Source organism: Hakea prostrata, chromosome 7 (assembly GCF_041222555.1).
Source record: "Hakea prostrata isolate BN-2017 chromosome 7, UWA_Hpros_2, whole genome shotgun sequence".
Taxonomy (NCBI): Eukaryota; Viridiplantae; Streptophyta; class Magnoliopsida; order Proteales; family Proteaceae; genus Hakea; species Hakea prostrata.
In genome coordinates this window covers 16,010,039-16,024,858 of record NC_142606.1, presented here as the reverse complement: position 1 = coordinate 16,024,858, position 14,820 = coordinate 16,010,039, and the positions used below count along the sequence as shown (strand labels likewise).

Here is a 14,820-nt window from a genome sequence, read left to right as displayed (position 1 = left end):
CATTTTGGTTTCCTCGTACTTTTTGTGGCTTTCTTTTCTCTCTCGTCTTCCTTTTGACACTCTCTCTCTTCAAGTCCTATCTTCCACCTCTCTTCGTTGTGTGTATTAAGCCCACCTTTTGTTCAGTCTCTCTATTCTTATGTTTTTTCTTCCTTCTATTTTTGTCTGTTTGTTTTGTCTTTCTTGAACTCTCCTTTCTTCACTTATTGGCTATTTGGCATGCCTTTCTCTTTCTCATACACCCAAACTTCCTCTTTCTTCTTTATGTGAATGAGGCTCCCCTTTGTTCCGTCTCTCTTCTCTTCTATTGTCTCCCTTTTTGTTCTCTTTATGCAGCCTTGTGTTCTTTCTCGAACTCTTTTGTCTCTTTTTGTATCCTCATTTTCCTTCTTTATTTGTTTGTCGTCTCTTTTTCTCTGGTACTGAATTCTGCATAGTCTTTTTTTGTCGGTCTTTGTTTAGCCGCTCTTTATCTCTTTTATTCTTCTTATTTTTTCTCCCTTCATTCTATTACTCTCTTCGATTCTATCTTCAAACCCTGTCTTCCCTCTATCACACTTCTATATGCGTGAGGCTCCCACTTTGTTCCATCTTTCTACTCTTTGTATGACGTACTCTTTTATTTTGTCTCCCCTTTTAAAAACTAATATTTTCCCTCTCTCTTCTCCTCCGTTATCTTCTTTTTCCTTGTCTCCCCTTTATCAACTAGTATATTCGCTCCTCTCTTATTCTTTTTCTCTCCTATTGGCTTCCTTGTACTTTCTTTGGCTTCTTTTCTATTTTTCCTTTTCCCCCTTTCTTTAATCTCTCTATCGTTCTCTCTTTGTTTCCCTTTAATGATGTCTTTGTGCAACCTTTCTCTCTCTTCCCTTGTTATGTCTCTTTCTTCCTTTTACACTCACTTTTTTTTTTTTATCTTCTCTCTCCCTTTTCATTCTCTCTTTTTCTCCGTGTTCTTTTTTTCCTCTTCTTCTCTACTTTGGCTTCCTTGAACTTTTTGTTGTCTTCCTTTTGTTGCTTTCTTTCATCCTCCTTCTCTTGAGCCTACCCTCTCTATTTTACTTATTCTTGTGTGAATGAGGCTCTCTCGTTGTTCCATCTCTATTCTCTCCCGTTCTGTCCCCTTTTCCTTCTCTTTGTCTCTCCATTCTTTCTTCGCTTGCTCGTTTGGATAGGGGTCCCCTTTTCCTTCTCTTTGTCTCTCCATTCTTTCTTCGCTTCCTCTTTCTTCTTTATGTGAATGAGGCTTCCCTTTTTTTCCTTCTCTCTTGTCTTCCGTTGTTTCCCTTTTTGTTTTCTCTTTTAAGCCTTGTGTTCTTTCTTGGACTCTTTTGTCCTCGGTTAGATTTTGCAATCACTTTCTCCATCTACCGGTCTCTTTTATATCCTAGCTCCCCATTTGTTTTGTCTATTTATTCTCTCTTTTTGTGCATCCATTTCCTTTTCTCTTTGTTTGTCATCTCTTTTTCTTTGGTACTGAATTCTATAGTCTTTTTTCGTCGGTCTCTGTTCAACCTTTCTTTATCTCTTTCATTATTCCTATTTTTCTTTCTATCTTTTGCCACTCTCTTTATATTCTCTCTCTCTCTCTCTCTCTCTCTCTCTCTCTCTCTCTCTAAACGTAGTTCCCCATTCGTTTTATCTCTCTATTCCCTCTTTTTGTGTATCCGTTTCCTTCTCTCTTTGTTTGTCCTGTCTTTTTCTCTTGTACTAAATTCTGCGGAGTCTTTTTTCGTGGGTCTTTGTTCAGCCTCTATATCTTTCTCCCTTCCTTTTGTTACTCTCTTCAAACCCAGTCTTCCCTCTCTCACGGTTCTATCCTTCTATTCCCTTCATTGGTGTTTATTTTCCTTCTCTATATCTTTCTGTTGTATTTTTCTATGACTCTCATTTTCTTTCCAACTTGCTTTCGTGTACTCGTTGTATATCCCGCTCATTTGTTGTCTCCCCTTTTATCAACCAATATATTGCCTCTCTCTTCTTTGTGTGAGTGAGGCTCCTCTCTCCTCTCTTCTTTCTTCCTTTTACACTTATTTTATATATTTTTTCTCCCTTTTCATTCTCTCACTTTATCTCTGTGTTCATTTTTGCGCTTCTTCTCTTCTTTGTCTTCCTTGAACTTTTTGTTGTTTTCCTTTTGTTGCTCTCTTTCATCCTCTTTCTCTCGAGCCTACCTTCCATATCTTTGTCTTCCTTGAACTTTTGTGGCTTCCTTTTGTCTCATTTTCCTTCTGACGCTCTCTGTGTCTTCAAACCCTATAATGCACGTCTCTTCGTTGTGTATTAGGCTCACCGTTTGTCCGGTCTCTCTATTCTCCTATTTTTTCTGTCTTGTGCTTTAGATGTACCGATGCTTTTCATTGGTCACTCACTTGGTTGGGATAAGCCTGAACAACTTCTGAAACAAGGACGCATGTCCAGGGATGAAATGAATTCCACGTATAAAATAATTCGTCGAATAGTGGCTGAAAACAATTTCTTGATGCGCCTGAAGTTGTAATCACTAGCTTAAAAATAAAGTAGGGGATTTAAGAAAAGTGGCATTTATTGGATGGATTTGATCATTTCTTACCATGGTTGTAGGTAGTAAATCATTTTTTGATAAGTCATTTATGGTTCTCATGCAAACTACTCTGTGAATTTAAACTGAGCTTCAGTTAATTTCATATTTGATGATAAGTGATCAGGTTGTGGAAATGAGGACAATCCAGCCACACCAGATCCACCTAGCTGGTCTGAGATATCAACAATCCTCTATTTGTCATTCTTTCTACTCCATGATTGACTGATTTTAAATGATGTTTAATTCAGACTGTGCTGCTTAATTTGTTTGTGTTGTGAAAATTGGCTTGACTGATTTGTTTTTTTCTTTTTCCTGTGCTTAAGCTGCTGTCATTTTAACTAAAGTGAATTTTCATATGGCAGATAATGTGATTCTTTACAAACCCGTGGAAGCCTATGATACTTGCTCTTGCTCGACTAGACCCTTAAAAGAACATTACAACTTTGGTCAAAGCATTTGGAGACTGTCACCTGCTAAGGGAGCTTTCTAATCTTGTATGCTTTCTGTTTAACTTAGTCTGGCTTAAATTCATAATTTCTCTTTCAATGGATGAATATATTTAGGGTAATTTTTCATCTGGACTCCCTGAAGTTTGGTCCATGTCATTTTTAGTCCAAATAAATAGACACTTTGCGTCTACCTCCCCTGAGGTATCCAATAAGATCAATTAAGGACAATTTATGATTTTTATGACCAAATTACCCCTACATCTATTCTACCTAAGATTTACATAATGTCTTCGTAATTAACTCCAACGATCAAAATCAAAAGAATGGGGGATTTACTCCATTAAACAAAGCACATGCAGGAGTAAACATTCCGTTACAGTTTCAGCCTCTCCGTCGAGTCGCATTCTAACCGCCGGCGACTGCAGAATCGGAGGTTCGACTGCAGAATCGCCTATCCTTCTTAGAGAACAATCTTTAACGAAAATTACAAATATTCCAAGCTATCAGATTGTGGGTTTGGAGAGTTACCGCTAAAGGCAATGCCGGAGCAAGCAACGACGCAAGTCTGAATAACGGTATTCTCTTGCCCTATGAAAGGTTGTTTGAGAAAACTAGTTTTCTGCAACAAAACCCATCGTGTCTTGGCAAAGAAGAAACCCATAAGCTCAGCACTGATGTTGAGGGAAGGTAAGATTCCAGTGGTGAGATTAAGCTTCATTACGATGACGGCGAACATAACATTCAGAAGTAGACTCGCCACCATAGCCCTGATGGTCACTTACTGCCATGATGGAATTTTTTTCTTGCTTTTTGAATACCTGGTCGACTGAAAGATGCTCTATTTCCTCTTCGACATTCTGCGCTCTCCAATCTCCTTCGCTTTTGATGCTTGCCATCGTTGGAGTATGGAATTTGGTATCTGGAATCTCGTTTTTTCAACGTTTTGGATCACTGTGGTGGGTGTGATGGGTTTTTAGAGTGGGTTTTAAACAAGAATTAAAAGCATTTATTTTTTATAGCATGTAATTAGGGATATAATAATTGGAATTGTTTTTTCCATTTTTTTTGCCCAACAATTGGAATTGCAGAGTACAGAGAAACAACTGGAATTGCAGAGAACAGGGAAACCTGCTTTATTTTCTGCGTTAAAGAGGGAAATTATTTTTAATGTTTATTCAATTAAATATCTCATTCGTAGAACATATGTGAGGGTATTTTGGTCATAAAAATCACAAACTGTCCTTAAATGATGTTATTGGATACCTTAGGGGAGGCAGATGCAAAACGTCCATTTATTTGGATTAAAAATGACATGGAGCAAACCTCAAGGGTCCAGATGAAAACTACATTTTATTTAATGGTAAAAATACAATTTAATTTAAAAAATAATTTAAATAAGGGGTTTGACGATATTATTCAACTAATAAAGGATTCAAAGTGCGATTTGGTAAACGTCGAAAGAGATTTCATTGGTTTAAGGTAAATTGGATTGTTCCTTTTGGGCTCGTCGTTAGCCTCTTCGTCTGCCTCTCTTCGGTTACACTGCTTGTGCCATTTGAAGGTCTGCTTGAAGCCCTTCCATTCTGTACTTTATTCCGCTTGAAGCTCTCCACCGATGGTCTTATTTTGAAACCCTAATTCGATAAATGGTCAAGGTGATTGTTGAATACTGTAGATTTGAAATGCCTTTTCATTCTGATTAATGCCTCAGTGTTTCGTCGCGCGTATTTTGTCTATCAATGGCTATTTCGAAGTTCACTGTAACTGCTTCACTTGCACCAGTGTTTTCTCCTGATCCCTTTTAAATGGAACAGAGAAAGGATTCAGTTGTATCTGAATCATAATTATCTTTTTCCCCCCTCCTGCAATTAGCTGATAAATTTGAACTAATAACTTTTTTTTTTTTTTCTTCTTTCTCTTCTTCTTCTTTCCAGTTCGAAACCTGAACAAAGTATACTGGATAGATTCGTTTAAAGCTGTTCAATCATAAGTTTCCCATCCTTCCTTTTCTCTCATGGATTTAAGTTGTTTGTGGCATCCTGCCTTTAGTACGAGAGATGTTTCGTTGGAGTCTTACATCTGATCCGTTATAAGGCGTGGTTTCAGATTGTTTATCAGAGAAGTTGGCTTTGTTCTTGATTGATTTGCCTTTGGTATTAGTTCTTCTGATAACGATGGATGCCAAGAAGAAGGCCTTGTATCGTGCTAAATTGAAAGAAGCTGCTGCACAGAAAAAAGAGAAACGCGTAGATTCTCCTCTTGTGAGGTAACATTGGCTCTTACTGGTAATGTTCGATTGTAAATAATCGCTAGCATAATATTAAACACTGAGGTGATCAACACATCTCTGTTTTTATTTGTGATCCTTGGGACTCTGATGTTTTATTGATGAAACAACTTATTTTCAGCCAGAGAAAAAAAGTACACTTGAAGGTTACACAATATTTTTACTTATGTAGCAACTTTATGTTACCCTGTTTCTTTGTTGTATATTTCTGCAGTTTTCCAATGGTCCAGTATTTTTTATTTGAGGACAAATATAATGTGAAAAAATCAGGGCCCTTTGTGATGCTGTTATAGAAAAAAGAATAATATGGATGGTCTTTGTGACAATTTCAAGACATTAATTGACTAGCTATACTGAGAACATGACAATAGAGTTTAAGAAGAGAGAATAGGAGATGGAATGCTGTCCATGACTTGAGTTGTGAACAGCATACTCAAATTGTGGGAGGCTGTGATATTCATTTATTTACTCATATATAAGGACTTTAAACTTATAAAATCTAACCACCAACTAACTAATGTACACCATTAATGCCCAAAACAATCCTCACCTAATTACGTCAACTAAGACCAACTTAATACACAAACTAACTCCAACATAAACTGAGATTAATGCTTTCAAAAGTCTTGATTTGTCTATACTTTTTGTTTTTGGTGAGTTTTATATTTGTTTGGTTCCTTTTTTCACCCCATCCCTCTTCTCTCTCTTTCTTTTCTGTTAAACAGGAATTTATGAACTCTTGTGCCGGTTATTTAATGCAGTAAGTTCTTGTTTTGGTGTTTTGGTCACTTAAAGTTGCTTTAGCATACAAGTAGCTGATGTTTATTTGTGATATCTTATGTATTTATTGTATACAAGGTTTAAGATATCTTCAAGGTGGCCAGTTCCCCCCCCCCCCCCCGGTTGCAACTGTAATAAATAATAAATTATGAAAAATATAATGTTACAATGCTTAAATTTGCTTTCATTGTCGAAATATGTTATCAGTTATACTTCACAATTCATGATCTCTGAAATTTCAAGTTTCTAACTATATGTCAATAAACTCAATACCTTATACAGTTGCTGGACAGGTTATAAGCATCATTGGTAGTTTCATGGTGCCATAGGACTGACAAACTGAATGCTCTTATTGGATGACTGCCATGACACCCTCTGCCTAGGAATCTCTAAAAGTTCACAAGAGCAGCATAGATGAAATCAGTAACATATGCAAGATAACCAAAAGTAGGGTACTGGTCATTGGACCTCAAAGAAGATGGTGCATATATGTTTATCCACCATATTAGGAGTCCATGCACAGTGGTTCTTGTGTGGCATGCGTAGATCGAGTCTCTTTTGTACATCTTTGGTGGTCGTTGGACAAATCATGATGTTCCTTTTCCTCTTGGATATAATCTATACCTGTTGGTTGAGCACCCCCATAGTATTTATCTTTCAAGGGAGAATCTTTGTGAGTGATGGTGGATGCAAACCATTCCACGATTTTCTCTCTCCTAAGGCAGCTAGAATTGAAAAGGCGGCAATTTTGGAACTGGTTTCTCTTTTGACGTAAGCACCCATCGTTATTTCGGTGTTAGGCGGGTCCTGAGGTATGTCCAATATAAAAGCAGTTTGTTCTTTCACTTGTGATGTCTAAGCGTCTAGGTGACCCAAGGCATTTTCCTTTTCCTTTTCCTTTTTATCTTATAACGAAAGAAATGCATTTAAACTAAAAGACCTAGGGCTTGTGGGTCTTAGAATAATTAATTTAGGGTAATTTAATGTTTTAACTTCTTAAGTAATTAAGGGTATTTTAATAATAATATTACTTAAAGGTAATTTGAAATTTCAATTAAACTATCTTTTTAATTTATGGTAATTTGAGATTTTAGAAATTCCATGGTTGAGTGTGTAATTCTTTTGCTAATTATTTATAAACTTGGTCCTTTTATTGAAATAAAAATTACTATATAGATTAAAATCGGTTGAATATCCAGGTTTGGTTTAGATATGTTGAAAAATCTAAGCTTGCTTTATTATGCTGTGATGTAAAGAGGTGTGGATGATGATGTTTTATTATATATACTTTGAAGTAGTGAAAATGGAGAACATGTTGAAGAACATTTTTGGTTGAAAAAACTAAAAATGTTTATTTCGGCCTTTTTCCTTCCATCTAATCTCTACAATAAGAAGAAAAAAAACATCAACAAAATATCCAGTAGGGATGTCAACGCCTCAACGGTGCGGTTTCGGGCTCAATAACACTCAGCTCAAATGTTAGCAAAATAACGGGTTTGGATTGGTTTCGGGCTAGGCTTAACGGTTTGGGCTAACGGTCTATATTCAGGTTGACTAACTGTTTGGGCTAATAATTTATGGTATGCAAGAAAAAGAATAAAAATAAATAGTATAACAATAACCAAAATTCTATGGAAAACAAAATTGCTATTAATCATTTTTCATTAAAAAAATGAAAAGTCATTCAATATTACAGAAATCACACTCACCTTATAGAAATCAATAGCTCAAATAATAGGAAGTAACATACAAACTACAAGCTCATTTCTTAAGTTCCATTGGATAGTCCTGAAACAAATCTTCAAACCAAAAATCCTTTTAAATTATAACTTATGCTTTGATTCATTGTCTTGAAATTGGGTTATTGTTTAGTGAAAATGTTGGTTTTTTTTATTATTTTTTATATTCCATTCTATGAAATCCGTCTATTTTTTTTTTGTTGGTATTTAGTTGATATGCAAAAAAAATACCTCTAGCCAACACAGAGTTGTTCTAGTAGTTGAAACCAACACCTCTTAGTGAAAAGGTCGTGGGTTCGACCCTTGCTGAGGCATATTAACATCTCCATCCCCTGGCTTAATAAAGCCTCTTTCTACCGAATTTTTTTTTTAAATTAAAAAAAATCTCTCAATATTAATCAACATTTTCATACTTAATAAATATTTACTTAATTTAAACAATATTGTACATTTAATTAGACACTCATATTTAATCTAGCAAATCTACTCATTGCTTTCTTGCATTAGACGAATAGGAACTTCTATCATATAAAATTATAGTCTATACTGCTAACATATATACGAACTCTCCTTTTTTTTTTTGTTTGACAAGTTTCGCTTGAAATAGGTAAACAAAAATTAGTTGCCCTTTAGTGGGATGATTTCACTTGAATAGGGATGTCAAAGAAATTAACAAGAATAAATTCAATAGACAAAAATATTTTTGTTAGTGAGACTGAAAAGCACAAGAAATAATTCTTTGAACCCCAAGAAAATAATATAATTATCAATAATAAAAAAATTTAAATAAACCTCATCCATTTCAATTGAAAACTCACCGCACCCCCAAAATTGAACTTTAGAAACCCCCCCCCCCCCTTCACATTTAACACCTCAAGTTTCCTTTTATTTCAAATTCGCTTTTACAATTTTATCCTTAATTTATAAATTTATTTGAAATCTTAAATGATATTTGTAATTTTTTTTACATGAGTCTCATTCATTTCCATTGGAAACATGGTGCACCCCCTCCAAAATCAAAACTTTACAATGCACCTTCACACTTCACACCATTAATAAAGCGCAGTAAACTGATTAAAGTCAAATTAATTTGTTTATATGATCACATTGGCCATAAAGTGATAAAATGAGCATGCAAGAGTTATTTTAATTTGAAGAAATTTTGGTCATATAATTTTGGGTAATATGGTGACATCAAAATATCGTTTAGGATTCTAAAATGAATATTAAAAATATTATTCATAATTTCACATAAATTTATTGAGTGTGGATGAAAAGTAAAATCATATGACGATTAAAAGAAAACAGATGGTGTGAAGTCTATAGAGGGGCTTTGTAAAATTTTGATTTTGGAGAGGTGTTGAGTGTTTCCAATTGAAATATGAATTTTAATAAATTTATTCAGATTAAAGTTAAAACTAACGAAAACCTAACAGGTGTCAAATATGAAGAGGAGCTTTGTAAGATTTCAATTTTGAGGAGGGTGCATTGAGTTTCCAATGGAAACCGAAGGAGCTCATGTAAAAAATTATAAATAATGGTGCTGCCATGTTGGACACAATTCCAACATGGTTCCATGGGAAATGGGAAGCTGATGCTATGGGGAAGGAGAAAGGAGAGCCATTTGGATGAAGTTAAGAAGATAGAAGTTGTATTTGATAAAAATTTTTTTTTATATTTTTTTTTTTTTTTTTTTTTTTTTTTTTTTTGTAAGAATATTGAAACTTGAAGTGGATAGCAACAACCAACCACTTGTTATTTCTATAACACATACAGAGTCTTGTAAAAGTTGAAAAATCTCACACATCGTTGCGGACGTCCTTCGGTTGGTAGCGTCTTTCACTGAATGTTCATTCTCCTACATACCGCGTGAAGCCCAACTTTGCTGCCGATGAACTCGCTAAATCAGCGGCCCGCTCACATGACTAGTTCATATGTCGTCTCTCCCCACTCCCTCTGTCTTGGATTTTACTCTTTGACTCTTTAATGTGTAATATCCCACGAAGATTCCAGTTAAATAAATAAAGTCTTTATTTTCCATTTTTCCTACAAAATAAAAAATAAAATAAAAAGATTTTGAAGCTATGTTAACTCTAAGACGAGATTATGTGACTTCAAAAGGAAATTATAGTAGTAATTAATTACCTTGATATTTATTTAATGAGCATTAGAGAATGGGATTTTGCTTGGGAGCAACCTTTTTACTCACGGTGGATTTAAATCTTGCTCGATCCTTGAATCTTCACCGTTCTATTTTTCCACATGCAAAATTCAATCACTTAGTAATACTGGCGGTTTTACGATGACCAATGATTACGACCGATTGACCACCATTCGACGATGACTCAGATCAAACCCCCTTTCCTTTCGTCTTCCTCCTTTATCTTGAGCGCGTCGCATCTCCCGTCTCTGTTCCTCTTCATCTTTGTACGCAATCCTGATCTATGATTTAATTAGATAGAGTTTGGAATGGTTTGGACTTTGTACCACTATCATCCTCCGTCGTCTTCTGAACCTTTTTTTTTTTTAACCTCCGATTTCTTGTGTATAGCGGTCTTTGCTGACTCTGCCAGGTCCCACTTAGCCCATGGCTCCCCTTTCCCGCCCTTGGTCCTGTAGGCTTACCATTGTCGGCCACTCCCTTGTGGTTCCCACTGCGCCCCATCTTTAGCAATTATTGTAGAATCTTCCTCTTTTCATCAATTCTTGTCTGAAACTCCTCCTCTGGGAGACCGGATTGGACCGATAGTGTTGGATGACGATGATGAGGAATCTCTGTTTTGGATAATCTTCTTGATCCTTTGCTCTATCTAATTATTCATGATTTCATGGATTTTGCTTGGTAAGATTTGAAGAGTACGTTGTCCGGTCGCTTGCGCGTTCTTCCTGTTCGATCGAGGTCCCGTTCGATGAGGAGGAGACGGGTGGGGGTTTTGAATCATCGTTCGATTGGTTGGTCGGTCGTTGTTCATTAATCATTTGGTTTATCTTGTAAACCGCCTAGACTCACTTAAGTGACTGAATTTTGCATGTGGTATACCGTGAGATTCAGGATCCGAGTGATTTAAATCCAGCATGATGATCGACACACATACCCAATCGTCGTTTTTTTCTTTCTTCTATCATTAGATTATCTTGGATGTTATAATTTTCAATTAGTTAAATTGTTGAGCCCACTTCGATCATAGGCTCTACCATTTCTGTCAACTTCTCACATGAAAATCCTCATGTATCTAGGCAATAAATGAATGTTGTATTCTTATGAGGTTTACATTGAGTCCTTTGTAACTCTTAACACACCTTCGCACCATGAAACAAGCTGAGCGTATAGTTTGAGAAAAGGCTCACTCCATATCTAGGGAGGGGCCTTTATCTCCCCTATATTATCACTTTTAACAAGCTAGTTGCATGACAACAACTCCCACTGGGTTACTATTACATACATAGAAGGTGAAACTAAGAGTACACTTAAAGCACATTAGGCATCACATATAAGCTGCAGGTTAGGACCACACACAGCAACAGAGGAGACTCTCTATAGGGTTTGTTGAGCTCATCGATCAGCCAAGGATTTTTCGAGCCCTAATCCAAGTAGTAGTTAAGGAGTGGGGACAATATTGTTTGAACCTGTAAGCGAGAGACTCACAGGATGGTTTGGCTAATTCAGGTGCAACTAAGGAGCAAACGTATTTGCTGCAGGTAGAAGCATCTCTACAGTCGCAGTAGGGAGGAAATGACATTGTGCAATTGCAGGTGGCACACCACCTTTCTTTTGGATTTTTTTAATTTTTTTTTATATTTGTAATAGTCACTTGATTGGTTATTTTACTCTCTGAAGTTCTACTAATATAAACTTCAAAAGAATGCAAGGTACAATGCTAACATATGCAAGTATGTCTAAGTGTATAAAGGATGTTTTTCATGTGGGATTGGTCTTGTAGCTAAGTTGGGTTACCTATTCCATTAAAACTAATAGGTCATTAATTACAAAATAAACTAACCCAACAAATGTGGAAAATGTTTTAACCACTGCACAAGAACTGACCTCTTGGTGGGCAAGCATTTGTGCAACAGTTAAGTTGCGGTGTTACAATCACCAAGTTTGGGTTTTGAAACATGGAAATAACAGCCTCCTGTAAAGCAAGTGTGTGGCTACGTAGACATATATGTGCTGTAGTGGGAGGACTTGTTCTTAGTAGGTTTTTATTATCAATTATTAATTATAGGTATACATACTTGATACTTCTCGGGTTGCTTGCTTAGTATTTCCTCGTTCAGCCCCTGAGGTTATATTATCTTGATATTTGAGAGTTGGGTGAGCCTAGTTCATTTTTTATTTGAAATAATTTCATTTTCTTGGATATTCTGCAGTTATAGTTTCTAGTATTGTGAAAAGCAAGGTAGAATGGTAGAGTTATAAAGTGAGTCTAGTGGGGAAGATGCATGTTTTAACCAACTACATGTGAAATACCCTTCTGGATGAGGCTTTTGTGACCATGTGAATGGCTAGAAACATGTGAAATGTAAGGTCAAACCAGTATCAAAAGTTTTAAAAGGGGACTAAGGCTGGCTTGCAGGAGGGAAAAAAATTCTTGAAAATTATCGGATGTCAAATTTTTAATCATTTCACAAGCTATTGAAGACTCAAGTTGGCATGGATGGTTCATATTTTTTGTGAAGCTTTTGGATGCTGAAGTCCTTAAGCAAAATCCTTAAAGCTGTCTTATTTGCAGCTGCTGATATTGTTTCCATGTATATATAATGTCCTGTTTTATGTGTGTATCTTGGGTTTCCATAATTGTTAACATCTATAGCTCTTTTTTTGAGGTGAATTATTGAATAGCTTTTAGGTACTTAGGATGGGTGACTATGAAGTGTTTATGGTTGGTTAGAAACTTCATTGGGTGCTTAATTATACTTGGAAGATGAGCCAAGGAAGCTTTCTACCATCCATGGTAGTATGGTACTTCATACCTCTCTTCAGTTGTAAGCATACATATTTGTCTGGTTCTACTTAGATATCCATATTATTGTTGAGAATTATGCAAGATTCAAGGCTGTTTGGCAGGTTGGTGCTCAAGTTATTGAGTTTCTAATTTAGAGAGTATCTTTGGTGCAGGTTTTAAAGGTTTGGTTGCGTAATTTCTATTCTTCTATTTTCATACTTTCCTTTTCTTGCTTTCTATTTTGGACAGATTTTTGAGTTAGTGATTTCGGTCCATGAATTGTATTTTATTTCCTTTTTAGGGACGTATTTTTGTCTCTCACCTGTAACATGGACCTTCGAATCTATAAATAGGCGGCCTGCGACTGTGGGTGTTCTATCTAGATAGCAGGCTCTTGCTACTTGTTCTTCTCCTCTGTTCTCCTTCTTCTTCTCTATTTTCCTTTCAGTTCAGCTCGTTTTTATTGTTTGAGCTTGATTTCTAATATTGTAATTCAGTTTCTTTATCTGATTGCATCGTGCGTAAACTTAGTACCTGTCCCTTTGGATGAATGAAAAACATTATTAACCAGCCTCGAAAGGGGCGAGAAAAGAATGTGCATGGGGGGGGGGGGGGGGACGGGAATTACAGATTTTTATTTGCGGCAGCAGCAGGCTGGTTAGGATTTAACCACATAATCAAAAATAAATCAGACGGTCATCCGGCTTCAATTCCCCTACCGAAAGGGTAGTAGCATATGGGGTACCTAGCCATGCAATCAGAAACTCTACCTAAGTATGTCATCCGAAAGAGTTATGACAATTCTGGAGACATCAGCAGGCATGTGTCCCATACCACAGCCTTTTGATATCCCAATATCTTATTCCATCAGAAACACGTACTATCAACCATCATCATATCACATTCATAATCGACAAAGTGTGTATGTATAAACAATACAAACAGCAGTCATATAACAAGATCAGCATGTGAAACATGGTTACAACAGTATATAGAATAAAAGAACAGTAATAAATGACACTGGACAAGCATGTTCAAGTCAATTCATAAAAACAGGATTGTATGTCCTTACTTGCATATGAGTAATCGTCCGTAAAAAGGAATCCGTAAAAAATTATAAAACCTTCTCTTCAAACAGAGGGAACCTATATACAGGGTTACAATAAGGTATAAGTCGAATTAATCAAATCGGATCAAAACCAAAAGTCAATTGGTAACTAGAAACCAGCCGGTGGCTTGGGCCAGTCGCTTAGGCTGAGCGACCGCCACTAGTGAATGCCCCAAAAACAGTGAGTTTCAGATCCGAAACTCAAGCTTTTGATCATCCATTTTCAATCCAAATTTTGAATGATCATAGTCTGAATCTCAAATCTAACACTCCTATAGCCAAAGGTGAAACAAAACCTAAACAAGGACATCAAATTGGTTAACCAGAAACCTTCCCTTGATTAGATCAGCCCTTTTCACAAAAGCAGGGTTTCGTTTTCGGATCTGATCTCACCAAGATCATCAGAATGGTAGACAATACACTAGAAGAGGGTGAAACAAAACCTAAACAAGGAGATCAAATTGGTTAACCAGAAACCTTCCCTTGATTAGATCAGCCCTTTTCACGAAAGTAGGGTTTCGGTTTCGGATCTAATCTCACCAAGATCATCAGAATGGTAGACAATACACTAGAAGAGGGTGCAAATTTGCGCCAAGATTGCCCTAAGATGTTTATTTGCATGTTGAGTTCCTGTCAAGGGTGGAGGAATCACAACACGCATGAGGGCTTCACACGTCCTAGAAGTGGAGTCCTAAGAGCTTAAGGCCATAGTGTTGATTCCTTGCCAACTCATTCTAGTGAACCCTAGAGGCATTTCTGGTTTGTTGACCTGGGAGCCTCCTACGGAGGGGGTCATCAAGTGCAACGTGGACGCGTTGGTAGGGCGTCATAGAAGGCTGAATCAGGTGGATGGTATCTTTCGAAGAAGAAGGGGAGAGTATCAAGGAGTTTTTGCCCATGTGATTCTTGAGTGTTCTATTGTGGTAGCGGAGTTCAGGGCAATTCTAG

General features: G+C 36.5%; 1 long non-coding RNA gene across 12 annotated transcripts in view; it reads left to right on the top strand.

The window, feature by feature from the left end:
* LOC149010132 (uncharacterized) overlaps positions 1 to 6,032 on the top strand; it is a 45,218-nt gene extending 39,186 nt beyond the window's left edge. For 6 of the 12 annotated variants that reach the window (XR_016174664.1, XR_016174667.1, XR_016174662.1 and 3 more), the window contains 2 exons: positions 2,926 to 3,057; positions 4,947 to 6,029. This is a non-coding gene — a long non-coding RNA (uncharacterized LOC149010132). Of the gene's footprint in view, positions 1 to 2,925; positions 3,058 to 4,946 lie in introns of all 12 variants that reach the window. The other 6 variants (XR_016174672.1, XR_016174671.1, XR_016174670.1 and 3 more) reach the window with 6 other exon arrangements.
* The last annotated feature ends 8,788 nt before the right edge of the window (positions 6,033 to 14,820 follow it).